The sequence below is a fragment of the Pseudophryne corroboree genome, chromosome 9 (genome assembly GCF_028390025.1).
Source record: "Pseudophryne corroboree isolate aPseCor3 chromosome 9, aPseCor3.hap2, whole genome shotgun sequence".
Taxonomy (NCBI): domain Eukaryota; kingdom Metazoa; phylum Chordata; class Amphibia; order Anura; family Myobatrachidae; genus Pseudophryne; species Pseudophryne corroboree.
The window spans coordinates 309522272-309549681 of record NC_086452.1 but is presented as its reverse complement, the minus strand read 5'-3'; the positions used below and the strand labels follow the sequence as shown (position 1 = coordinate 309549681).

Here is a 27410-nt window from a genome sequence, read left to right as displayed (position 1 = left end):
CTGTATGATGGAGTATAAGATATGACACATACGCATGATAACACACATCACTAATGTGTTGGAGAAGGTGTGATATAATTGTGTATTTTAAATGCCTTTAATATTTTCTGTAGGCTTTATAATCATCTCCTATTACACCACTGAGCTTTGTTTCATCATGTATGTACTTTTCTACACAAAAATAAGATTTTACTCACCGGTAAATCTATTTCTCGTAGTCCGTAGTGGATGCTGGGACTCCGTAAGAACCATGGGGATTAGCGGCTCCGCAGGAGACTGGGCACAACTAAAGAAAGCTTTAGGACTACCTGGTGTGCACTGGCTCCTCCCACTAAGACCCTCCTCCAGACCTCAGTTAGGATACTGTGCCCGGAAGAGCTGACACAAATAGGAAGGATTTTGAATCCCGGGTAAGACTCATACCAGCCACACCAATCACACCGTATAACTCGTGATACTATACCCAGTTAACAGTATGAAATATAACTGAGCCTCTCAACAGATGGCTCAACAATAACCCTTTAGTTAGGCAATAACTATAAACAAGTATTGCAGACAATCCGCACTTGGGATGGGCGCCCAGCATCCACTACGGACTACGAGAAATAGATTTACCGGTGAGTAAAATCTTATTTTCTCTGACGTCCTAAGTGGATGCTGGGACTCCGTAAGGACCATGGGGATTATACCAAAGCTCCCAAACGGGCGGGAGAGTGCGGATGACTCTGCAGCACCGAATGAGCAAACTCTAGGTCCTCCTCAGTCAGGGTATCAAACTTGTAGACTGTTGCAAAAATGTTTGAACCCGACCAAGTAACAGCTCGGCAAAGTTGTAAAGCAGAGACCCCTCGAGCAGCCGCCCAAGAAGAGCCCACTTTCCTCGTGGAATGGGATTTTACAGATTTAAAGTGCGGCAGTCCAGCCGCAGCATGTGCAAGTTGAATCGTGCTACAGATCCAGCGAGCAATAGTCTGCTTAGAAGCAGGAGCACCAAGCTTGTTGGGTGCATACAGGATAAATAGCGAGTCAGTTTTCCTGACTCCATCCGTCCTGGAAACATATACTTTTCAGGGCCCTGACTACGTCCAGTAACTTGGAATCCACCAAGTCCCAAGTAGCCTCAGGCACCACAATAGGTTGGTTCACATGAAAAACTGATACCACCTTAGGAAGGAATTGGGAACGAGTCCTCAATTCCGCCTTATCCATATAAAATACAGATAAGGATTTGTATGACAAAGCCGCCAATTCTGATACACGCCTGGCCGACGCCACGGCCCACAGCATGACCACTTTCCACGTGAGGTATTGTAGCTCCACGGACTTAAGTGGCTCAACCCAATGCGACTTCAGGAAATCCAACACCACGTTGAGATCCCACGGTGCCACTGGAGGCACAAACGGGGCTGCCTATGCAGCACTCCCTTAACAAAAGTCTGAACTTCAGGCAGTGAAGCCAGTTCTATTTTGGAAGAAAATCGATAGAGCCGAAATCTGGACCTTCATGGAACCCAATTTTAGGCCCATAGTCACCTCTGACTGTAGGAAGTGCAGAAATCGACCTAGCTGAAATTTCTCCTTTGGGGCCTTCCTGGCCTCACAGCACGCAACATATTTCCACCATATGCGGTGATAATGGTTTGCGTTCACTTCTTTCCTAGCTTTAAATAGCGTAGGGATAACTTCCTCCGGAATGCCCTTTTCCTTCAGGATCCGGCGTTCAACCGCCATGCCGTCAAACGCAGCCGCGGTACGTCTTGGAACAGACAGGCCCCCTGCTGCAGCAGGTCCTGTCTGAGCGGCAGAGGCCATGGGTCCTCTGAGATAATTTCTTGGAGTTCTGGTTACCAAGCTCTTCTTGGCCAACCGGGAACAATGAGTATAGTTCTTACTCCTCTCCTTCTTATTATTCTCATTACCCTGGGTAAGAGAGGCAGAGAAGGGAACACATACACCGACTGGTACACCCACGGTGTTACCAGAGCGTCCACAGCTATCGCCTGAGGGTCCCTTGACCTGGCGCAATATCTTTGTAGCTTTTTGTTGAGGCGGGACGCCATCATGTCCACCTGTGGCCTTTCCCAACGGTGTACAATCATTTGGAAAACTTCTGGATGAAGTCCCCACTCTCCCGGGTGGAGGTCGTGTCTTCTGAGAAAGTCTGCTTCTCAGTTGTCCACTCCGGGAATGAACACTGCTGACAGTGCTAACACATGATTTTCCGCCCATCGGAGAATCCTTGTGGCTTCTGCCATCGCCATCCTGCTTCTTGTGCCGCCCTGTCGGTTTACATGAGCGACCGCCGTGATGTTGTCTGACTGGATCAGCACCGGCCGGTGTTGAAGCAGGGGTCTAGCCTGACTTAGGGCATTGTAAATGGCCCTTAGTTCAAGAATATTTATGTGTAGGGAAGTCTCCTGACTTTTCCATAGTCCTTGGAAGTTTCTTCCCTGTGTGACTGCCCCCCAGCCTCGAAGGCTGGCATCCGTGGTCACCAGGACCCAGTCCTGTATGCCGAATCTGCGGCCCCCTAGAAGATGAGCACTCTGCAGCCAATACAACAGCGACACCCTGTCCCTTGGAGACAGGGTTATCCGCCGATGCATCTGAAGATGCGACCCGGACCACTTGTCCAACAGATCCCACTGGAAGATCCTTGCATGGGACCAGGCGAATGGAATTTCTTCGTAAGAAGCTACCATCTTTCCCAGGGCTCGCGTACATTGATGCACCGACACCTGTATTTGTATTAGGAGGTCTATGTCTAGAGACGACAACTCCTTGGACTTCTCCTCCGGGAGAAACCCTTTTTTCCTGTTCTGTGTCCAGAACCATACCCAGGAACAGTAGACGCGTCGTAGGAACCAGCTGCGACTTTGGAATATTCAGAATCCAGCCGTGCTGTTGTAACACTTCCCCAGATAGTGCTACTCCGCCGAACAACTGCTCCCTGGACCTCCCCTTTATAAGGAGATCGTCCAAGTACGGGATAATTATTTCGGCCATTACCTTGGTAAATACCTCGGTGCCGGGGACAGACCAACGGCAACGTCTGGAATTGGTAATGACAATCCTGTACCCCAATTTTGAGGTACTCCTGGTGAAGAGGGTAAATAGGGACATGCAGGTAAGCATCCTTGATGTCCAGTGATACCATGAAATTCTCCAGGCTTGCAATAATCGCCCTGAGGGATTCCATTTTGAACTTGAACCTTCGTATATAAGTGTTCAAGGCTTTCAATTTTAGAATGGGTCTCACCGAACCGTCTGGTTTCGGTACCACAACATTTTGGAATAGTAACCCCGGCCTTGTTGAAGGAGGGGTACCTTGATTTCACCTGCTGGAAGTACAGCTTGTGAATTGCCGCCAGTACTACCTTTCTCCGAGGGCAGCAGGCAAGGCTGATGTGAGGTAACGGCAAGGGGGAGTCGCCTCGAACTCCAGCCTGTATCCCTGTGATACTATTTGCAGAACCTAGGGATCCACCTGTGGGCAAGCCCACTGGTCCCTGAAGTTCCCGAGACGCGCCCCTACCGCACCTGTCTCCACCTGTGGAGCCCCAACGTCATGCGGTGGACTCAGAGGAAGCGGGGGAAGATTTTTGATCCTGGGAACTGGCTGCTGGTGCAGCTTTTTCCTTCTTCCCTTGTCTCTGTGCAGAAAGGAAGCGCCTTTGACCCGCTTGCTTTTCTGAAGCCGAAAGGACTGTACCTGAAAATACAGTGCTTTCTTAGGCTGTGAGGAAACCTGAGGTAAAAAAATTTCTTCCCAGCTGTTGCTGTGGATACGAGGTCCCAGAGACCATCCCCAAACAATTCCTCACCCTTATAAGGCAGAATCTCCATGTGCCTTTTATAGGCAGCATCACCTGTCCACTGCCGGGTTTCTAATACCCTCCTGGCAGAATGGACATTGCATTAATTCTGGATGCCAGCCGGCAAATATCCCTCTGTGCATCATTTATATCTAAGACGACGTCTTTAATATGCTCTATGTTAGCAAACTATTATCCCTGTCTTAGAGTATTAAAATTATCTGACTGGGTATCAGACCACGCTGCAGCAGCACTATTTATGCTGAGGCAATTGCAGGTCTCAGTATATAACCTGAGTGTGTATATATAGACTTCAGGATAGCCTCCTGCTTTTTACAAGCAGGCTCCTTCAAGGTGGCCGTATCCTAAGACGGCAGTGCCACCTTTCTTGACAAACGTGTGAGCGCCTTATCCACCCTAAGGGATATCTCCCAACGTGACCTATCCTCTGGCGGGAAAGGGTACGCCATCAGTAACTTTTTAGAAATTACCAGTTTCTTATCGGGGGAACCCACGCTACTTTACACACTTCATTCATTCATCTGATGGGGGAACAAAACACTGGCTGCTTTTTCTCCCCAAAAATAAAACCCCTTTTATGTGGTACTTGGGTTCCTGTCAGAAATGCGTAACACATTTTTCATTGCCGAGATCATGTAACGGATGTTCCTAGTGGATTGTGTATATGTCTCAACCTCGTCGACACTGGCGTCAGACTCCGTGTCGACATCTGTGTCTGCCATCTGAGGTAACGGGCGCTTTTTTGAGCCCCTGATGGCCTTTGAGACGCCTGGGCAGGCGCGGGCTGAGAAGCCGGCTGTCCCACAGCTGTTTTACGTCATCCAACCTTCTATGTAAGGAGTTGACATTGTCGGTTAATACCTTCCACCTATCCATCCACTCTGGTGTCGGCCCCACAGGGGGCGACATCCCATTTATCGGCCTCTGCTCCACCTCCACGTAACCTTCCTCATCCCATATGTCGACACAGCCGTACCGACACACAGCACACACACAGGGAATGCTCTGACTGAGGACAGGACCCCACAAAGTCCTTTGGGGAGACAGAGAGAGAGTATGCCAGCACACACCAGAGCGCTATATAATGCAGGGATTAACACTATAACTGAGTGATTTTTCCCCCAATAGCTGCTTGTATAAACAATATTGCGCCTAAATTTAGTGCCCCCCCTCTCTTTTTAACCCTTTGAGCCTGAAAACTACAGGGGAGAGCCTGGGGAGCTGTCTTCCAGCTGCACTGTGAAGAGAAAATGGCGCCAGTGTGCTGAGGGAGATAGCTCCGCCCCTTTTTCGCTGACTTTTCTCCCGCTTTTTTATGGATTCTGGCAGGGGTATTTATCACATATATAGCCTCTGGGGCTATATATTGTGATGATTTTGCCAAACAAGATGTTTATATTGCTGATCAGGGCCCCCCCCCCCCCCCCCCCCCCCCCCCCGGGCCCTGCACCCATCAGTGACCGGAGTGTGAGGTGTGCATGAGGAGCAATGGCGCACAGCTGCAGTGCTGTGCGCTACCTTGGTGAAGACTGAAGTCTTCTGCCGCCGATTTTCCGGAACACTTCTTGCTTCTGGCTCTGTAAGGGGGCCGGCGGCGCGGCTCCGGGACCGAACATCAATGGCCGGTTCCATGCGGTCGATCCCTCTGGAGCTAATGGTGTCCAGTAGCCTAAGAAGCCCAAGCTACCACCAGTTAGGTAGGTTCGCTTCTTCTCCCCTTAGTCCCTCGCTGCAGTGAGTCTGTTGCCAGCAGATCTCACTGTAAAATAAAAAACCTAAAATATACTTTCTTTCTAGGAGCTCAGGAGAGCCCCTAGTGTGCATCCAGCTCAGCCGGGCACAAGAATCTAACTGAGGTCTGGAGGAGGGTCTTAGTGGGAGGAGCCAGTGCACACCAGGTAGTCCTAAAGCTTTCTTTAGTTGTGCCCAGTCTCCTGCGGAGCCGCTAATCCCCATGGTCCTTACGGAGTCCCAGCATCCACTTAGGACGTCAGAGAAATAGGCATTAGACTTTTATTTTAAAGAGGTAATTATTGTATGTTTTCCTTAGTATTGTTACTGTATGTCCCATACACAGAGTATGGGGTCTATTCATAAAGCAGAGAAAAGTCCTGTTTTGCGGAAAACAAGGCTTTTCTCTGTTTAGGGCTACTCACTGGTGGGTTACCATGGAGAAGTTCCTGACATTTTCGGCGGCACCCCGCTCCGTGCCTGAATCGCAATAACAATACTTTTGTATGGTGAATGTGATTCATGAAAGGACGGAAAGCTCTGCTTTTCGCTTCTCCAGGGAGTTCAGATTCGCAATCCCAGGACAGTGTATTCTGAACTTGGGTGCGGAAATGGCAGGGAATGGCAATGCAAAAATGCTCTCTACCTGACACCCAGGGCTAGCTCCGCCTCCCAAACTCCCAGCAGCCTCCAGGGACCTCAGCTGCCAGTGCATGCGCAGAAGGGACCTGCCGGCTGACTCCAAGCAGAGCAGACTGCAGTAGAAGGCAGCATCGCTGGAGCCCAGGACACTGTATTGCATCACAGAAAGGTGAGTATACATGAACTGCTACTTATCAAAGCTATATATCGCATCGAACTGATGCGATGTATAGTGATAAGAAAGTATTAATTTTTCATTATGTACATGAATAGACCCCTAAATACCTCCAGCAACAATGATCATTTCCTCACTGAGTGTATTTGGATATACAGTATATCCGCACTCACCTACTAATCCACCTTCTTGCTATCTCTGCCATTGCACTATATTTGGTACTCTGCTCATCTATTTCTTTGTATATCACATGTTATAGTGTGGTCTCTGTGCCATACATGACTGGAAGTTGGAAAATACGAAACATTGTATACTACTGTATATTGATATAGGGTATCCGTCATATCACAAAATTAGGCGCACCAAGGTGCGCAACATTGTAGGGCTGTAGTATGGTATGCCGGTGGCCGGGACCCCGGCCGCCAGCATACCGACAGCTGGGCGAGCGCAAATGAGCCCCTTGCGGGCACGGTGGTGCGCTACGTGCACCACGCTATTTATTCTCCCTCCAAGGGGGTCGTGGACCCCCAAGAGGGAGAATAGTTGTCGGTATGCCGGGTGTCGGGATTCCGGCACGGTATACTGAGTGCCTGGATTCCAACAACCGGCATACTGAATACCACCCCATTGCAGAAGCTGGGTAGGATTTAATAAAAATGTCCTTTCTAGTTTATTTCTCAATTAATGTATTTCTTTATTTCATTTTCATTATTATACACACATTTTACCACCACTAGCCCTCAAACATCATTTTAGAATGTTTAAGATTATATCTGGTCACTTTAAGAGTATATAATAGAGCAGGGGTTCTCAAACTCGATCCTCAGGACCCCACACAGTGCATGTTTTGCAGGTCACCCAGCAGGTGCACAGGTGTATTAATTACTCACAGACACATTTTAAAAGGTCCACAGGTGAAGCTAATTATTTCACTTGCAATTCTGTGAGGAGACCTGCAAAACATGCACTGTGTGGGGTCCTGAGGACCGAGTTTGAGAACCTGTGTAATAGAGCATATCCTTCCTTACTCATTTAATTTATTATTCATCAAGTCTATCAATCTTTTACATTATTATTTATTAATATATTTCAATTTTACATTTTCTTCACTTTCCTAAATCTTTTCATCATTATGATATTGTAATATTCTTTAAATTTCTCCTTATTATATCACATATGACATTTTCATTAGCTAATAAGCTATATTCATTTCATTTAGATTATTAATTAATTACAGTATTCATCCACCGCTAACTCCCAAAACACCTTTGGAGACAAACGTTTTGCCACATCACTCTGGACATCTAAATCAAGAAAAACAAAACCACTGGACTCCATACCCAGGCTTCACCACAGCTACGAGCAGCGAGGCATAACTTTGCCTAGTCTAGCTAACTGGAATATCCCATTTTCTGTAGCACGGGTTGGGTATGGAATCCTGGCGGCCGGGATCTTAGCTTTCAGAATACCGATGCCGGGATCCCGGCCGCCAGTACCGACAGTGGGGCGAGCACTAGAGAGCCCTTTGCGGGCTAGCTGGCTCGCAGCACTCACCACAAGTTTTGTTCCCACTTTATGGGTGTTGTGGACACCCATGAGTGGGAATAGCCCTTGTGCAGCTGTCGGCATTCGGGATCCCTGCGTCGGTATTCTGGCAGCCGGGATCCCGACTGCCGGGATATTAACTACATCCCTGTAGCACACGCAACATCTATGTGCTATAGAAACCCATTGATGAACTCATAAGACTCTACCTGGATAATTGTTACTTTATTTGCTTAAATTAAAAGTGTTTAAGTGGCATGCCTATAGCAAATAATAGCCCGAATATCAAAAGTATTAACTACATACAGTATCTGGTATACAGATAAGTCCTAGCTCATCTTTGCCGCTAGGCGCGGTAAATGCAAGTTGTTTGCACGACAAGTGTGTGCACATACACTGTGCATGCACCTGCGATCTATAGGATCGCATGGGTCCGTATGCTCCGGTGAACAGGTTGCACGCGGGGAGTCATGTTGTGATCGCGATGTGGCCAAATGTGCGTTTGTAGCAATGACCAGCAAGTACACATCTGTATGTCTCTTTCCTTTTATGGTACATCTCAATATACTGCATGCAAATGAGTTAGGAGGAAAGATTCAGCAGACATTAATACCCCTTTCATACCGCCTGAGGCAGGTCGCACCCGGGAGCCTGACATGGGATCTCCAAGCGCCGCCCGTACACACACAGTGACCGGGAAATGGCTCCCATTAACACCGCACAGCAAACCGTTCAACCCTGCTCGCTACCAGGGTTGAAATACCGAGTTCTGGTAAAAAAACACAAAGAAAGTGGTACACACTTGCGCTGGTAACGTGCATATAGAGTACACCCAACAGAAACTCTAATATAGATACCACAATACAAGAAAACTATGAACTACAAAAAACGTTTTCTTGTATTGTGAAATACAGAGTTGCTCGACCCGGTATTTTTGCCATGGCAACTTTCAGACCGCACATGAACACGGTTATGCGCTCATGTGCCAATAACCCGTGTTCATAGCTGGCGGTCTGAAAGGGGTATTAGTAGTTTATGATAGCGACTGTAGCTGCCACTAAACCGATTCCCAAGACAAATCCAGTTATGCAACTTTCTATTTACTGTAAATATTGGTTTACAGCAAATTTTCATCTAATATACAGTATGTATGTAGGTATGTATGTCAGAAGAGGACATTGTTTTTTTATAGCATTAACATCATAACATTATACAGATACATGTTTTGTTTTGGGGTTTTTTACCTGAAAGCTATAACAGATGCACTGTGATCAATTGTTCCCTTGTGGCTTTTCAAAATCTGTTGGGTCTGTAAGTGATTTTCAAAGTCAGAGTCCCAACAGAGCCATGATCTGTGTTATTTCATTAGTCCAAGCCTCTCCGCGAACATTAGCTTTCATCATTAGCAGGGTAATTAAAGCATTTTACAGGTCACTTTTATCTGCCACACACAATGCGGTTGCACAGATATGGGAAATAATGGAATAGGAGTTAATCATCTAAGACACGAAGGAATTAAAATAGTCACATCCTGCTATCTGGTTTGTATTAATGCTTTAGACTATATGGTAGCAATTTCTCAAACATTCTCAGACCTTTCATTGACAAAGCAAGGCTAGTTTCTGTTAAGAAACCCAAAATATAATCTTTCCTTCACCTATTTCATTATACGCGAACATTTTATTGCACTACACCTTTTGCTTACCTCTGGATAAACTGTGATTTATCTTTTAAACTGAACTACTATGTAAAATTAGCTTATATACAGTACACTATGGTGCGTTTAAGTGACAGGAACACGGAGTCTACATGTATTATAATGTGCTGGGAAATGCTGAGATTGACATTAAAATTTGTTTACAAAATTATGTAAAAATTAATGAGAATTGAGTTTCCAGGCAGACCAGGCTACAGATGTGTCCCTTTATATCTTTGCTGCAGTCACGCCAAACAGCCTCTCTTTGCACACCAGGTCGTGTGTGGATCTTCTAGCGTCTGGTATCTTTTTTGTGTGTCGAAATGCGACTGGGATGAATAAGGAGACTATGCTGATTAATTTGATATATGACACTTATATTATCTGTGTGCGACTGAGTCTCCGGGTGGTATTCAATTAGTGTTTTTTCGCGCTGATCACGTTCACAGAGGTCTGGTGTATCCGTGTAAAGCAGCTAAACACAACCAATGAGCGCCCAAACTTTTCATGCATTTCAGCTCACCACCCCAGCAGCCATCACGCCAAAACGGAGCTACAATTTAATTGCTCTGTTGGCCGCCATCTAGTGGCTGCGAGCTTGCGCCACAATTGAATCTCAACCTCTGAATCTGTATACAAAGTGCTACAATTTAGCAGCCACAGCTTTTTCCCAATACAAGTTCTGTTCTGCTCCATATGCAGACTCAGACAAACACAATATACAGGTGTCATATATCAAATTAATCAGCACAGTCTCCTTGTATGGCCTAGTCACATTGCATTGCTACTAAAGCGCATTTACAGCAAAAAAAAAAAAAAAGCCGCCCGATATTGGCAGCATTGCACAGGACCTGGCGGCTCACTCACACTAGGCATCTCACGCTGCATGGCATATTAAGGCTGCATGTATGAGGATGCATCAGTATTTAGCACTAATTCATTCAAAGTAATATAGTGGCGATGAAGGCAATCAAAGTTGGGACGGTATGTAACCCCTACATCAGTCTGGCTTTGTGCATTTTATGTCTAATCCCTATGGAGGGGAAGTTGGGGTGCAGAAATATGCACAATGTTAAGCTATAATATGTACAGGTGATATCTGCACTGGACATCACCATACCTCGCATGTGAGATCACATGTACTGTCATTGAATTGGCCCCTCGGATTTCCACTTTTTCTTTGCAATTGTACAATATGCTATTCCTCACTGTATAGTAAATCATTATTTCATGGATATTATAGTATATAAATCGAGGCAGGAAAACTACGTATGACCAATTAGTTCTGCACTGTGGTGGGCTTTAACTTGTGGGCAGAAAATAAATCCTTGAAGGCATTTTGCACGGAATGCTTGAGGCCAATTTCCACCAGAAATACTTGCAACATTCATTCCTCTTATTTAATTTTCTAGCAATAAAGTCATAGATTTAATGTAAACTGGATATAGCAATCACTAATGATCCAGCTATTAAACATTTAAGTCGAATTACTTAGTGCATGCTAATTCACATTATACTGTATAAGCTGTTCTCTGGACCTGAAACCTCACAATGGCGCATATGTATTAAGCATGGAGAAGTGATAAAGCAGTGATAAGTGCAAAGTGATAAACGCACCAGCCAGTCAGCTCCTAACTGTCAATTTACATATCGGAGCTGATTGGCTGGTACGTTATCACCTTGCACTTACCACTGCTTTATCACTTCTCTAGGCTTAATACGTCTGCCCCAATGTTCACAAATGCAGCACATCAGTTCCTGGCCAGCAAGACAGGAACCCCAGATGGGCCAGGGAAGAGTGTGGCAGACAAATTTGATAGATATATACTTTGGTAAGTAAGGGAAGTGTGATTGTGTGTATAACACATGTAAGTTTGACAGAGAAGATGGGCCCAATATCAGCGGCACCCCTTGCACCTATGATAGTTATGCCCTTGTGTGCATGCGTGTGTGTGTGTGTGTACTGTTGCAGAGAAATTACATTACACACTGTAATGACAAAAACATAACAAAAAAATTACCTGGCTTCATCTGGGAGTATATTTACTAAAGGTCGATTTTGTTTGGGTTTGTTCGATGTTAGATCGATTATTATTTTATTTTATTTTTTATTTTAATCGATTTTAATCGATGTTGAGCTTCCAGGGATAAAACACACATTTACTAACATTTAAAATTTCATACAAAAAAATAATCTTCTAGTAAATGAGTGTTTTAACTCTGGAAGACCAAAATCCATTAAAATCAATTTAAAATTGATCTAACATTGAACAAAAACAAACAAAATCGACCTTTAGTAAATATACCCCCTGGTCATCAGCCTAGCAGGGCTCTCTTGCAAGTGACCATGCTGTGTCCCCCCTTAAAGCAATTGTCACCCCTAGGCACGTGCCTAGTGGAAAATCCGCACCACTGCACATTTTGCCTCACTTTTAAATCTAAACTCGGCGGGAAGAACAAAACTGAACAGCACATCTCTAATAAAAACTATAATCACCTCTTTCAGCATTGGTGTTTTCATTCTAATACAATGAGCCGGCTGTAATGACGCCCGAGTTCGGCGACCTTCCAAACTCGTCCCACACCTCCGGCAACTCGAAGGCTATTACGTTTAGCCCACAGAATTTTATTGAATCAAGGACCACACAAATGCCTAATTCACCATATCTTAAGTGCAACTATAAATTCTCCCCACACGTGACCATTTCAAAGTATAGGCTTTTGGCAGGGAAGTGCATGTGCACTCAAAGCAATGTAATAAAAGGTTTCACACCCCCTAAATTAACATGTGTTAAAACTAAACAGTACAAATCTCACACACACTAAATTGGCATGTGTTAAAACAGTACCATTATCTCATCTCACAATCAACTTAGATCATAAATAAGTCTAAACGGAGCAGAACTGAACAGGATCTGGAGAACCATTGGACAGATTGCAATGCAGTTTTCACAAATCTATAGAGCATTTGTCGAGGAAGATTTAGGTGTATGAAACATTAATCTATAACAAATGGGAACCGAGCAGTGACGATTTTAGTGAGGCAAGTCAAAGAAAAAAACTGCCTTTTTATTTAATACCATGTAGAGATTGATACGGATTATCCAGTATCTCCAGAAAAATGTATGTAAACCATGTTTACGGATACAAAATTAGGAATCAAAGTCAAATGTGAAGGCCAAACTGGCAGAGGACAGAGGAGGGGACGATCGGAAGGGCATGTGCAGCTGGCCAACATGTACACGGCACTTGCCCTTAGTAAATGCGTATGTTGTTGCATCAACACGTCTCTCTTTGAGAAGCGAGAAACCCAATGATTCCATTAGATTTGAGGTTTAATTTCAAATGAGTCCAATTCCCATTAAGAGTCTGCTTTGACATGACACTAAATAAAGCACAGGGACTAAACTTGGCTGGAGTTGACCTAAGTGGAGAATATTTTTTTCTCATGGACACTTTATGTGGTCCTTTTGCGTGTCATGTCAAAACTAAATCTTTTTGTGTTGACTTCAGGAGGAAAATGGCTAATGTCATCTACTAGGAAACCTTATAGGTTACAGGTTAAAAAAGCCTATCGCCATAAAATTCAAAATTGCGTAGCTGGGGCAGGTCGCTAGTTTTTTTTATAATTAATTACATATCAATTAGTTATTGATATAATACACAATTACTAATGAACTCAGCTGTATAAGTAAATATATTGAGGATTAGCTCTGTTAGTCTTCCCTAGGGATAAGTGTAGAGAGATACTAGTGTGGAGCAAAACAAACACACATTCTCCAATGTATATTTACCTGTTTCATGACTTACTGTAAAAGATTACAAATCTCCTTGTGCTAGTCTTGCATTGGATAGATTGCACTTTTGCTGTCAGAGACGTAGCCAGAGTGCAAAATCTGAGCTAACGCCAGTAACCCTCAGCCGTATTAACAGCAGTACTTCCCCAAACCTCAATAAACACAGCACCTGGAAACTTTCACACATATATTGATTGTACCTCTCCCTCCACACCTATCATATAGCAAGGGGCAGAAAGATAGTTGTTGCAGGATATGTGGATTCTAAGAGGCCTATAGTAGGGGTGTTATGAGGATGGTTGTCCCTGTCATGGTAGTTTCAGAACTGAAAACTAATTTTTATGGTCCCTGTCCAATGAGTGTTATAGCTTGTAGCTATAACCTTTTTAACTACTCCAAACATACATCTTTACTACCCAAAGTACACACATTATACAATTCTAATAAGGGGGAAATTCAATTGATATCGCTACCTGATTTCATGCCTAGCACACTTCCACATGCACCTATAATACCAAATGACCAGTAACCGGTACAATCACCCATTGAAAATAATGAGTGGAGCAATCATTGGCTGAGAGAGATGAGTCCCCGACTCTCTCATCCAATAATTCTTCCCTCATTCACTTCATTGGTGGGAACCGCTAAGTCATCCTAGTGGTTCACACCATTTCATTGGAGATAGGACTTTTTCTTATTTCATCCTATTAATCAAAGGTTCACCGATAAAGTTTACAGTAGCTAATGGAAGGAGTTCAGTGGATTGGAGGCATTTCACCTGGAAGTGACATAACGAGAGGGCAGGAGCGAACTTCTGCCCTTACAGCACCTAAATGTTTTCTCCGTTCTCCGTTCGTTTGAGGTTATGGGCTTGGTGTCTTGCTCCGCTTGCCACAGGTTAATATTCCAAATAGTTTGTGACATGGACTCAGGGGTTTATGGGAAAAGTCCTCTCCACAAAGGGAAACTAGACGCTACAGTGATGCAAGTAGAAAAAATGTCTTATAGGTACTGTGTGCGTGCGCCAAAAAATGGGTGTGGCCAAATGCCACATGGGCGTGGCCAATGAAAATGGGGGCGTGGTATATATATGGGGGGGCAGATACACATATGACCCTAATAGTGCCAGATACACATATGCCTCCAGTGCCAGATACGCCCCCACCATGCCAGATATGCTCCTAGTGTCAGATGCACAAATGCCCCATGGTGCCAGATGCACAAATACCCCACGGTGCCAGATGCACAAATGCCCCCACAGTGCCAGATACACATATGCCAGATATGCCCCCATAGTGCCAGATACACACATGCCCCCAGAGTGCCAGATATGCCCCTTCAGTGCCAGATATGCCACCACAGTGCCAGATATGCCCAAACACTCAAGATATGCCCCACTTTGCCAGATACACGTGCCCCTTCAGTGCCAGATATGCCCCTTCAGTGCCAGATATGCCCCCACAGTGCCAGATACACATGCCCCCAGAGTGCCAGATACAAATCACCCAGACTGCCAGATACACATGCCCCCAGAGTGCCAGATATGCCCCCACAGTGCCAGATACACATGCCCTCACAGTGATAGATATGCCCCCACAGTGCCAGATACAGATATGCCCCCACTTTGCCAGATACACATGACCCCAGAGTGCCAGATATGCCCCAGAGTACCAGATATGCCCCAGCAGTGCAACTCACCATTGTTGCTGCTGCCTGGGGCTGGCACTGTCTTCTGCTGCTGCTGGGGAGAGTAGAGCGTGGCACGCGTCCCTCCTGCCCTCAGTCCGGTCTCCGCGTCCTCCTGCGGCGGTGGCAGCATCCTGTATATTAGATCTGCGCCGGTTCACGAACCAATCGGGGCTTACGGTCCGGCAGTGGCGGCTCCTGATTGATTGCCGGTCCTCGAGCTCTGATTGGCTCACAAACCGGCGTTTCAGTGCACGCCGCCGGACTCAGGGGACTCAGGCAGGAGAGGGGCAGGAGAGAAGAGGTGCATGCTGCGCTCTCCTCTCTCCAACACCAGGTGTCTGCAAGGTGGCGGCCCGGCGGTATGGCGTACCGGCTGGGAATTTCTTACCGGTACGCCGTACCGCCATACTTGCAGCGCTGGCAACATCACTAGTTTTTCACTAAACCCCACAGAGGTGCTCAGGAAAACTAGCAATGTTGACGTATACGGCGGATATGTGCGCAGCCGAGTATCACAGTTCATCTGCCAAATTTAATTGCCTGGTATATTTGGGAGTCATTTTACACCTTTACTTCTATGGAAAAGCACATTCCTATAAGCATTTTAAGCTGTAAATTAAAAAAAACCTGTTAAAGCCACTATTTTACATTATCATATAACAACTATTACTGAGGTGAATAATATTCATGAAATTATTGGATTGTTTATAGTTAATGTTTTTACATTCACTTCTCAGCAACATACTGCCAATTTAGGAAGTAGACTGTCTACTCCTATTAAGTAGGCAGACTAAGGGTGGCGATTCAATTGTTTGCGGTGCCCCCTGCTGGGCTTCTATACAATAGGTGCCCAACGGAGAAATTAAATTGTTGTTCCATGTGGGTGCCCATTATTATTGACACGCCCAAAAGCACCGGGTTTAGCCACGCAAAGCAGCTAAACCAGTGATTATGGCAACCAACCACTTTGCACACATTTCTTCTAGCACCCCAGGAGGCTGCGAGAAGAAATGTCTTCCCGCTGCTAACAGGCGTCTAAATGGAGCAAAAGTTCAATTGCTCTGTTTTGTGCCCCCTAGTGGTAGCGCCGGGTAAAACAATTGAATCGCCCCCTATATGTGTCAGTTTTGTAGACTCACTGTACAAAAATACACAAGGTCTCCGATGTACTGTATATGATTCCTTCAAAACTCTGCCCAAACGATGTGGAATAAGCTTAAAAGTTTGTAGTGGTTCGGGAATACATAACTAGTTATTAAAGATTCAGGCTAAAGTCAGTTTTGCACTGAGCAAAGTATTTTACCTCTATGGTTTGAACCTGAAAATTTTAACTGTAGTGTATTGTTGTTCTTTCAAGCTCACAAAAGTGAAAATATAATAAAGAGTGAGATTTAGCAAAGCTTGGAGAGAAATAAAGTGGAGAGATATTAAGTATTACCCAATCCGTTGCTGTCATTTTGTAGGCGGTGTTTGTGTACAGACAAGACGAAATAGGTGGCTCTCCAGATTTAGAAGAAGGGCTCAGGACACAATAACATTTAGTTCAACGTTTCAGGGCTTTTAATGAGTGCTTCTGTCAGGAAAAACCTGTTCCTCAAGACAGTGCTCAATAAAAGCACTGATATGTTGAACTAAATGTGATTGTGTTCTCAGTTTCCTCAGAAGCAGCTGTTGATAAGATAAGCGTGGTTGTTCTCTTGAGTGCCAGTCACATACCCTCCAACTGTACCTTTTTGCCAGGTACAGAACTTTTTTTTTATGGTCTGTACCGATTTTTGACTCTCCAAATTCCCATTAAAAGAATAGGAAAGGGAATGTGGCCACGCCCCTTTTACCTGTGCCCACGCCCCCTTTCCTAATTTGTACCGATTTCTATGTGTAAAATGTTGGAGGGTATGCAGTCATTACGTTAAGTTATATTATATATATTTCCGCAGAGTGTCGGCGGGTACAGCAGGGAGGTACACCCAGTCACTTCATTAACATACTGTACTGTATATGCTTTCTGGGTACCTCTCTCTCAGTGAAGGGTCTCTGTCACATAGGAAGCAGGGGCAGACTATTTTGTCTGTCACTCTCTCACTGGGCTCTTCTGATTGGCTGGTGTACATGAAGGGGCGGAGAGGATGGGGATGAAGTGGGGAGACAGCAGTCTTCTCTGATATTCTCCTCTCACCTGCCTCCTTATGCAATCATGCTTCTGTGAATCCCTCTCCCCATACAACTGTGAGGAAGCAATATCTACCCTGATCATGGGCACTGCTGAGGAAATCTAAGATTTCTCCACAGTAACCCTTTCTTTGAATAGGACCAAGCAGTGATAAGCCCTGTTATAATTGATAAAGGGATTTTCACTGCTCCATGAATAGACCCCAATATGCTGATTGACTGGGGTGGAACAGGGGCAAAATACAGCAATGCTGGGCCCCATACCAAATTTTGAGGTGAGAGGGTGATGCCAGACCACTTATGTCCCCAGTCTGCTATTCTGAAAAGCAAAGTTAGGGCCAGGGAGGGTGGTCCAGCACTGCCCCTCACCCCATGAATGCCACACCTCTCTGCAGAGGCACTACTTTCCCCTTAGCTGGTTGACATCAACAATAAATTGCCCATGAATTTCTACACCAAGAACAGTAATATTAAAGTACTAGAACTGAACACAGGCCCTCATTTCCGAGTTGTTCGCTGGCTAGCTGCTTTTAGCAGCATTGCACACGCTAAGCCGCCGCCCTCTGGGAGTGTATCTTAGCTTAGCAGAATTGCGAACGAAAGATTAGCAGAATTGCGAATAGAAATTTCTTAGCAGTTTCTGAGTAGCTCCAGACTTACTCCTACACTGCGATCAGTTCAGTCAGTTTGGTTCCTGGTTTGACGTCACAAACACACCCAGCGTTCGCCCAGACACTCCCACGTTTCTTCAGACACTCCCGCGTTTTTCCCAGAAACGCCAGCGTTTTTCCGCACACTCCCATAAAACGGCAAGTATCCGCCCAGAAACACCCACTTCCTGTCAATCACACTCCGAACACCAGAACGATGAAAAATCCTCATTAGGCCGGGAGTAAAATACCAAACTTTTGTGCTAATTTACTTGGCGCAGGCGCACTGCGAACATTGCGCATGCGCAGTTTGCGACTAATCGCTCCGTAGCGGAAAAAAATAACGAGCTAACAACTCGGAATGACCCCCACAATTAGGTTCTGGCCAAGCCAGTGCATTTTATTAATTCCACTTAGGATCACAAAGAATAACCTGTGCATTTTTTTATAGGTACAGTAGATAGCTGGTGATGCACAGAAAACAGCTCTGCTGTGCAATGCTTGGTGTACTGTAGTGAGGGCATAAACTGGGTACAATTTAGAAAGAATGAGCATCTGAGGGTTTGTAAGACCCTTTTGTTATGTTCTAGACTTTGTGTTGAATCTTGCAGATTGGCTTTTTTATTTACAGGGCACCACAGTTTCCATAGCGCCATACAATCTTATAGATGTGACAAACATGAATATAATAAAGATAACATGAGAAACAACAAACATGATAATAAACAAATACAATGGGCGATAGGTATCCTATTACAGGAGATAAAACATTGGGTGCGAAAAACATCAGTTTTTCCGATGTTTCAACAATGTTTTTTACAGGCTATCCAATTAGGATCGCCCATAAAAAAAACAGTTTTCTTCCCAAAAGCACACATGTACAGTGAAACATGTGTGTTTGCTTGAGAATTGATCAGTTTCCGGCGATTTGGTTTTGCCTGCCCAAGACAGGTGAAACAAAATCCACGCTAACCACGGCGACCTGCAGTGATCCATGCCCGCCACAGCAGCAGGCTGCGACTGCAGTGAGGGCGCCTAGCACTGGGTCCCCGGCAGGGAAGCTGGGGCAGCACCGTGAACCACATCCCCCCTCTTCCCCCACCCCTGGTCACATGAGGGAGCCGGAGGTGCAGCACTGCACGGGGAGGTGTTAGGAACCAGCACCCGGTGCAGTACAGAAAAACCCTGATAAGCTGCAGCTTGTGCTGGTTTATCGGGGCTAATAGGATAGCCCTGGGCAATATTATTACACGTGGTAATGTACCACAGGTAATTGGATATCCCCAAGTGAATCAATACATACAGTATCAGAAACACCTAGTGCAGATAAAAGTACAAATTCTATACACAGGGCTAGATGTATCATCGATTGGAAAGTGATAAAATGGAGAGTGAAAAATTAACAGCCAATCAGGTCCTAAATGCCAAGTCACAGGCTGTGTTTGAAAAATGTCAGTTAGGAGCTGATTGGCTGGTACTTTTTCACTCTCCATTTTATCACTTTCCAAGCGATGATGCATCTGGCCCACAATATCATGACGTCATGGCTGTACAAGGTAGACAGACATAAGACACATAAGATTCTGCCCATGAGAGCTTATAATGCCCATTTCTTCAATGGGCAAGGTTTAGTCAGCAAACTTATCAAATTAATTCCCCAATGACAGATATGTGAAATTTTAACAAAAATCTGAATTGTATCAATTCATCCATCTTTATGGGCTACACTCGATTAGCCACAGCAGCTGCAAGGAAAAATCTGCGCAAAAAGCACCCTCTGGGATTTAACAGGCAGGGTACCCACAGGTCCAGCACTTAGCACAGAATCTATGGGTTAACATGCGTTACCTGTGGGTTTGTCACATGGGGAAAACTGACTGGTTTGTCGCATGGGGAAAACTGACTAATAATTGAATAGCTCCTGGTCTTACCCACGCAGTAAACACAGTGGGTAGTTGAATCTGCCCAATATGTTACTACATAGGACAAAGCCAGGGAACTTCTTATTCCATATGAAAAAAACTTACTATGCATTCTGGGCCCGATTCCTATTTGTATGAAATGCCAGTATCTCCTAAGCTGAATGACTAAGACTGCGCGTGCCCTGTGGTACACTGTGCACACACCAAGGTACCTTTGCAATCCCGCTCGCATTTAGGATTTATTCTCAGAGTGACTTACAGTCAGCGACCGTTTGGGGAGGTGACATGGAGTGGAGGCAAAAACTCAGGCATGTCACGACTGGTTTTGTGGCATGTCTCTGCCTACATCTACGACTGCCTACATCAGGCATGTCCAAACTGCGGCCCTCCAGCTGTTGAGAAACTACACATCCCAGCATGCCCTGACACAGCTTTAGCATTCTCTGACAGCAAAACTGTGTCAGGGCATGCTGGGATATGTAGTTTCACAACAGCTGGAGGGCCGCAGTTTGGACATGCCTGGCCTACATCTACGACTGCCTACATCTACGATTGCATATGCAGAAAACATGCTGTCAGCATTGCAGCTCTCGCAGCTATTCTGTGAGGTCATAGATTCACTCAGGGGATGATGTTCCTCGGATTTGGTTCAATGCCACGAATGTGTATGCAGTTGCTGAGATTTTGCAATGGCTCCACTGGGTGTCTCTATTCATTTTTGGGTGGCTGCTTCACCTGCGTTGCTTCTCTAGTCCGCAGGCCGAAAAAAACCAACAGCTGTGTAGGCTGTAGCGTACAAACAGGAATCAGGCCCGCTATACAGTGGAAGAATATGGCAGATATTTATAACAAGGAAAGGGACATCAGAAGATGCATAACATCATCTGTGAATGTTCTTGAAACAGATTTCAAATTGGTTAGGTGAAGGAAGTCAGACAAAACATTTTCACATTGATAGTAAATGATATATTATATATGTTTGGATGTTCTCAGATGCTGACATTTTACAGGCAATAAGAAATGGAGAACTTTGGTTTTCACGAGTAATCGTCCTTTCTCAGGTGGCAACTGAAATATTGTCATCTGTAACACAAGCCCAGAAACACATTTGTACAATGGGCGTAACTCAGACATGATCGTTAGGCTGCGTTTTCGCACAGCGGGCGATCAGGTCTAAACAGCGCATGCTTATGCACCGCAATGCGCAGGCGCGGCACTTGGGTATAAAGCGGATCGCCGCTCAACAATGGGTTTGTGTGAAGAATCCATTCGCACAGGCGATCGAAAGTAAATTGACAGGAAGAGGGCGTTTGTGGGTATCAACTGACCGTTTTCTGGGAGTGTTTGGAAAAAACGCAGGCATGTCCAAGTGTTAGCAGGGAGGGTGTCTGATGTCAATTCCGGTCCTGGACAGGCTGATGTGATCGCAGCGGCTGAGTAAGGCCTGGGCTGCACAGAGACTGCACGAAATCAGTTTGTACAGCTCTGCTACACGTGTTCGCACACTTGCACAGCTAAAATACCCTCCCCTTGTTGGCGGCGACTATCTGATCGCAGCAGTGCAAAAATCACCTGCTAGCGATCAGGTCTGAATTAGCCCTAATATGCAGTAGAGTAGACACTGAGGCAAATACCATAATTCAAAGAAATTACAGAGAAATTAGAATTCAGCAATTTAGTAATCTGCAGCAACAAAATTATGTTTCAGTTCAATTCCCCAAATCCTGCTGACAACACCGTCGTTATATGGACAATAATGTGTTAAAAAATGGATCATTCTTTTATATCAACACATCCAAGATCAATCACGGATATCCTCTAACACAACCAAGCTACAATACCAACTGTTTAGAACTGAATGTGTGTACAAAGATAAGATTAGTTCTACAGTAGGTAAAATCTGGACCTACATCAGAATAGATGTATAAAGCCATCACGTTTGCGCCCAGTAACTTTGAAGAAAAAACATAAAAATACATAAGACACAACTAGCATAGCTACACACATTTGGCTTTTAGAACAGAGCTGCAACTTGACATTTTACCACCTGCAGTGAGATAAGAAAACAGACATCCCCTGGCTGGCACTCCACTTTAACCAAATGAACCTAATATATGAATTTCTAAAACCCTCCTCAGCAATGCACCCTGGCTATACTGTGCGCCGGGATCCCGACAGCCGGCAAACTGAAGACCACCCGGATGCACCTATTGCACATCCCTGGTTGTAAACTACATCTCCTATGTTGCTTCATGATTGCATGAACTGATAGCAATATTGATAGGAGAGAAATGTCAGAGATGGAAAGGCCTGAGTTTTTCATTATTCTAGAATAGACAGAATTCATACTTGACGGTCTGAGTCTCACTTTTTCTACTTAAAAGAATACTTACTGTACTTATTAAAGACTAAGCTGGAGTAACTTTAGGGTCCAGCAATCACCAATCTCAAAACAACCATGATACAATTGGTTCTGCTGTATAAGGTTGCAGGATAAGAATAAGATGAAAGTATCCGTAGCAACATTAATTCTGAAATGCAAGATATATGTTATAAGACATTGCTAATCCCCTGGCTGTATACATATTTAACAATTATAGCATTATAGTATATCCAAACACATTAAATTTTTCCAAACAGCAGGTTTCACTGATCTCCACAATGTAGTGCAGGACACAATTGACAAAAGTCTACGCCATGAAAATTAAATATTGCTCTCTAGACATTCATAGGGGAGAATCCTATTACCCACGATAAATTTGCGGGTGTAAGTGAGGCTGTATACCGCACTTACGGTACCGCCGACTATAGTGCTGTAATCAAATATTTTATTATTTTTTATTATTACCAGTTATTTATATAGCGCACACATATACCACAGCGCTTTACAGAGAATATGTGGCCATTCACATCAGTCCCTGCCCCAGTGGAGCTTTCAATCTATATTCCCTACCACATGTAGACATATACACTAGGGTTATTTTTTTTTGTTGGGAGTCAATTAACCTACCAGTATATTTTTAGATTGAGGGAGGAAACCAGAGTACTCGGAGGAAACCCACACAAGCACAGGGAGAATATACAAACTCCACACAGTTAGGGCCATGGTGGGAATCGAACCCATGACCTCAGTGCTGTGAGGCAGTAATGCTAACCATTACAATGTCCGTGCTGCCCAATTATGGGGGTCATTCCGAGTTGTTCGCTCGGTAAATTTCTTTGCATCGCAGCGATTTTCCGCTTAGTGCGCATGCGCAATGTTCGCACTGCGACTGCGCCAAGTAAATTTGCTATGCAGTTAGGAATTTTACTCACGGTTTTTTCTTCGTTCTGGTGATCGTACTGTGATTGACAGGAAGTGGGTGTTTCTGGGCGGAAACTGGCCGTTTTATGGGAGTGTGTGAAAAAACGCTACCGTTTCTGGGAAAAACACGGGAGTGGCTGGAGAAACGGAGGAGTGTCTGGGCGAACGCTGGGTGTGTTTGTGACGTCAAACCAGGAACGACAAGCACTGAACTGATCGCAGATGCCGAGTAAGTTTCGAGTTACTCAGAAACTGCACAGAGATGTCTTATCGCAACATTGCGAATCTTTCGTTCGCAATTTTAAGAAGCTAAGATTCACTCCCAGTAGGCGGCGGCTTAGCGTGTGCAAAGCTGCTAAAAGCAGCTTGCGAGCGAACAACTCGGAATGACACCCTATGTGTTCGGTGCTGGAAGGGGCCGCAGGGGGGAGGGAGTTTGGGTGCTGTTGTTGGTGTTTACACGCCACTGCAATGGCAACTTGCACGCATCGCAGGGAATAGGATTGTTCCTATAGAATGAGATAAGCTAAAAGTTATTTCCTTTGATTAATACTATTTAAGAATCACATAAATGGAACTTAACATGCCAAAGTACCTGCACCATATGAACATCAATAACAGATAGAAATACAGTAGTGTTACTACAGTAAGGCCCATGTAATACACCATTTAACAGGCCCCTATTACAGCCACAAGTTGCCATTACCTGAATTGCAGGAACAGTTAGTTTATGGTGATATATTCACATCTGTAAAGATACAAATAACTGCATGTAGTGTATCTCCTATCCTGCATGTCGTCTGCATTTCTCCCCATCTCTTCTCTTTCCATATCGACAAACACTGTGTTATATATATATATATATATATATATATATACACATATATACACCCACACATACACACACATACACATACAAACACACAATACAAAATGATATTCTAATTAGAATGTTCTGTCGTCATGTAGTGTTCGTGGTGTTATAATGTACAGTACATCTACTTATAGTACGCCACAGGTGATCTCCTTGCCCACTAGTAAGGTATTACTGAAATTTAAATTCAAATAGTTCTAATCTTAACTATGACACATATACAGTGCACATAGGTTTTACATGTAATTCTGTCCCTTTATACTGCCACTGCAACATGAAGAACTTCAAAAGCTCAAATATGATACAGCTGTTTTCTAGCTGTTACTTTACAAAATGAAAATACTGTATACAGTGGTACTTGATAAAAAAAAAAAAGGTTTACTAGAATGTAGAGTAGGTGATAATATATACACACACATATACATATATGTTGCCTTCTTGGGAAAGAACATAGTACACATGACATTATGGATTCCTGCACTTAAGAATGAGAAGTGCTGGTCTGTGTCAGCTGCTAGACATTCTCGAGTCTCTAATACGATATGACTGTATTATTGAGCTATAATATGCATGGTTACACACTGCTACATATTTCTTCTCTACATAACACATTACATGGCTGCGTTGGCTAAAATCAGCCTGGTAACTTGCACTGATATTCTATGAAAATGCCGATTTGCAATAACCCACAGCACTATGATATTCCAATCAGGGGTTCTAACCTCTGCAATGTAGCAATACATAGTCGTGGCTAAGGAAACATTCATTCGTACATTATCGGGAATCATATTAGGATCGGAAATATTCAATTAGACAGGTGGTCATGACTTAAAACATGTCCTTACCCATGCTCCAATCTTGGACTATTTTGTGTATGTAAGTGTGGGTGTAAACTGTGTATTTGCGGATTACACACAAATATAAATAATCAACATAGCTTTATATATGTTGCATTTTTTTCCCATTATGGAGAACAAGTTTATGTGAATAAATATAAAACAGATGAACCAACAGATGTCAGTACATGTTGATTTGCTGATAAATGCATGATTCACAGTTACATGACAAGCAGATCTATCTTTGTGCACCTACATAATGTCTATTTGGCTACACACATACACCACTGTTATTTCCCACTGATTCTTCCTGCAAGTACTACAGGCCTCCTCCACAGCCAGGCCTGGAACCTGCATTTTTATGACTTGTCCTGCATCAGTATGTGACTGGAGTATGTGAAGGCCCATAATGAATACCACCATATTATACGTGTGAATAGCAGGATCCATAGGAACAATGTACAATGTATTTTTAAAATGAAAATGAATCTACTATACAATGAAGTAATTGGTTAAAAATGAATTACAATAAGGCAATACTGAACATTAATGCCCAACAAAGAATACGTGTGTATGATTATACATATACATAACAAGACACAAAACTCATTTGCATTGCTAAATAGAAACATGTAAAGGCCCTGGGGCTTGTAAAGGAAAGCAGTGTGCTATTCAGTATAAACATATCCCTGATTACCTCTACCATGAGTAATGCAGATATAGCCATTAACAGAAATATCTGATTTCTATACAAATCTATCATGACAGTTCCATGCCCACTACAGCATAAAATGCTATTAGGTAAATGGCAGTAGGTCTATGCTGGATTATAATTCAGTTTTTAGTCCCGTGCATGCATCACGGCCATGCTGGCTACTCGGAATGGGAGATGCAACAGCTACTACAGGTATGAGCCACATTGCATATACTGTACATGCAGAGCAGACGGACGTCATAGAGAACCACAATTATAGGTAGCAGTTTATGTGGGTATAATAATTTCAAGGAAAATGGGTATACAATGGAAAATGTGAGTTTACCATACATACCTGGGCTTGAAGACACAGATCCTTTAGTCTGATGGGTTAAAGCACTGGACATGGTGGGATTATGCTATTCTCTCTTCTACCTTGCATATCCACATAGGCAAACAGGGTGCAGAAATACATAAAAATCAAACAATGCAAAATGATTGTGGATTTGGGGGTTGGAACTGAAATCCTTTTGCGTTGTAGGCAAAATCCTTCCTGGCTCTGAACAGCAAATGCAAAATACAGGAATGAGATGAATAAATTTGGGATTCTTCAGTAAACCACAATGCAGGGCTGGGATAACAAGGTCCTTTTGTGCTCAGATCCTGTAGGTTTGTAAAGGTGTCTGCGAGTAGGTCTGGAGGGCTTATTTGTTCCTTAGCTGATCAGTGCTGTTGCTATCTGCAGCATACTGTTCTCCTTTACAACACCCCCCATCCTGTACAGGAGAAAGAGATGGAATCAATATTTTATTCGAGAGAAGACGGTGAAGAAATAAGGGGAAAATCTGGCATCTAGATCCAAAGATTTTATTTACAGCTTTTGTAACCCCCAAATTCAACAGCAGAGAGCAGAGGGAAATGGCTGAAAGATGGCCATACATTATTAATAAGATAGGTTCAGCTAAAGCATACTCAGAATATGCATAGGGCTAAAGATAGACAGGAATTATTTACTGACTGCAAGAGAGAGGCACCAAGCACATCATCTGCCTCTCCTCCACACACACACACACACACACACACACACACACACACACACACACACACACACACACACACACACACACACACACACACACACACACACACTAAACCTGTAACCTGGCACTTACCGACAAGATGCTCTGCCTCCTCTATGTATGTTACTGGTGCAAATAATACACCTATGCAATACCTATGCAATGGCACTGAGATCTAAGCAGTGTGATTGCTGTGATTAACCCTTTGGTTAGTTAACAAGAGTATACCAATACGAATAAAAGTACATATGCACGTATCAGACACTGTGTGTGTGCCCCAGACACATTGCAATTTACAGCAAAAAGGAAATTGCTGGGTTGGCAGATGGAATACAGAGGTGCAATGATCTACTTACAGACATGTCAGTTACATCCAACCCTGTATTGCAGAGACCTGGTTTCTCATCCCATCCACGCTATACACACACTGCCAGGATCTGGAAGAAGGGAGAATTTCCCTGCTAAGAATCTCTTCCCTGTGACTTGTGCTCAAACTGATGATTGGATCTCCAACGTCATGTTCCGTAATAAGGAAAAGGGTGCCCCCCCTTGTGGCGGCTTGCAGCAAAGCTCTCGTACAACCATTCTGTGACTGCACGCTTCAGATACCTCTAGTAACCTTTCTAAAATTAAAGAAACGTTGATAAACTACACAAATGGCAAATCTACGTGTCTATTCTTAGACGGCAACTGTATTTGTTTATACTTGCAAGTACTCTATGGATTATTATCTTAAAGCAGAACAAGGCTAAATATTCCTGCGAGTGACAT

General features: G+C 44.0%; 1 protein-coding gene across 1 annotated transcript in view; it reads right to left on the bottom strand.

Annotated features, from left to right (window-relative positions):
* Positions 1-27128, bottom strand: part of GRIN2B (glutamate ionotropic receptor NMDA type subunit 2B) — a 1069942-nt gene extending 1042814 nt beyond the window's left edge. The window contains exons 1-2 of the mRNA XM_063940427.1: positions 26996-27128; positions 25916-26336 (exon numbers count right to left, since the gene is read on the bottom strand). The gene's annotated coding sequence lies outside the window, so the exon portion shown is untranslated. The remainder of the gene's footprint in view (positions 1-25915; positions 26337-26995) is intronic.
* Positions 27129-27410: the final 282 nt, after the last annotated feature.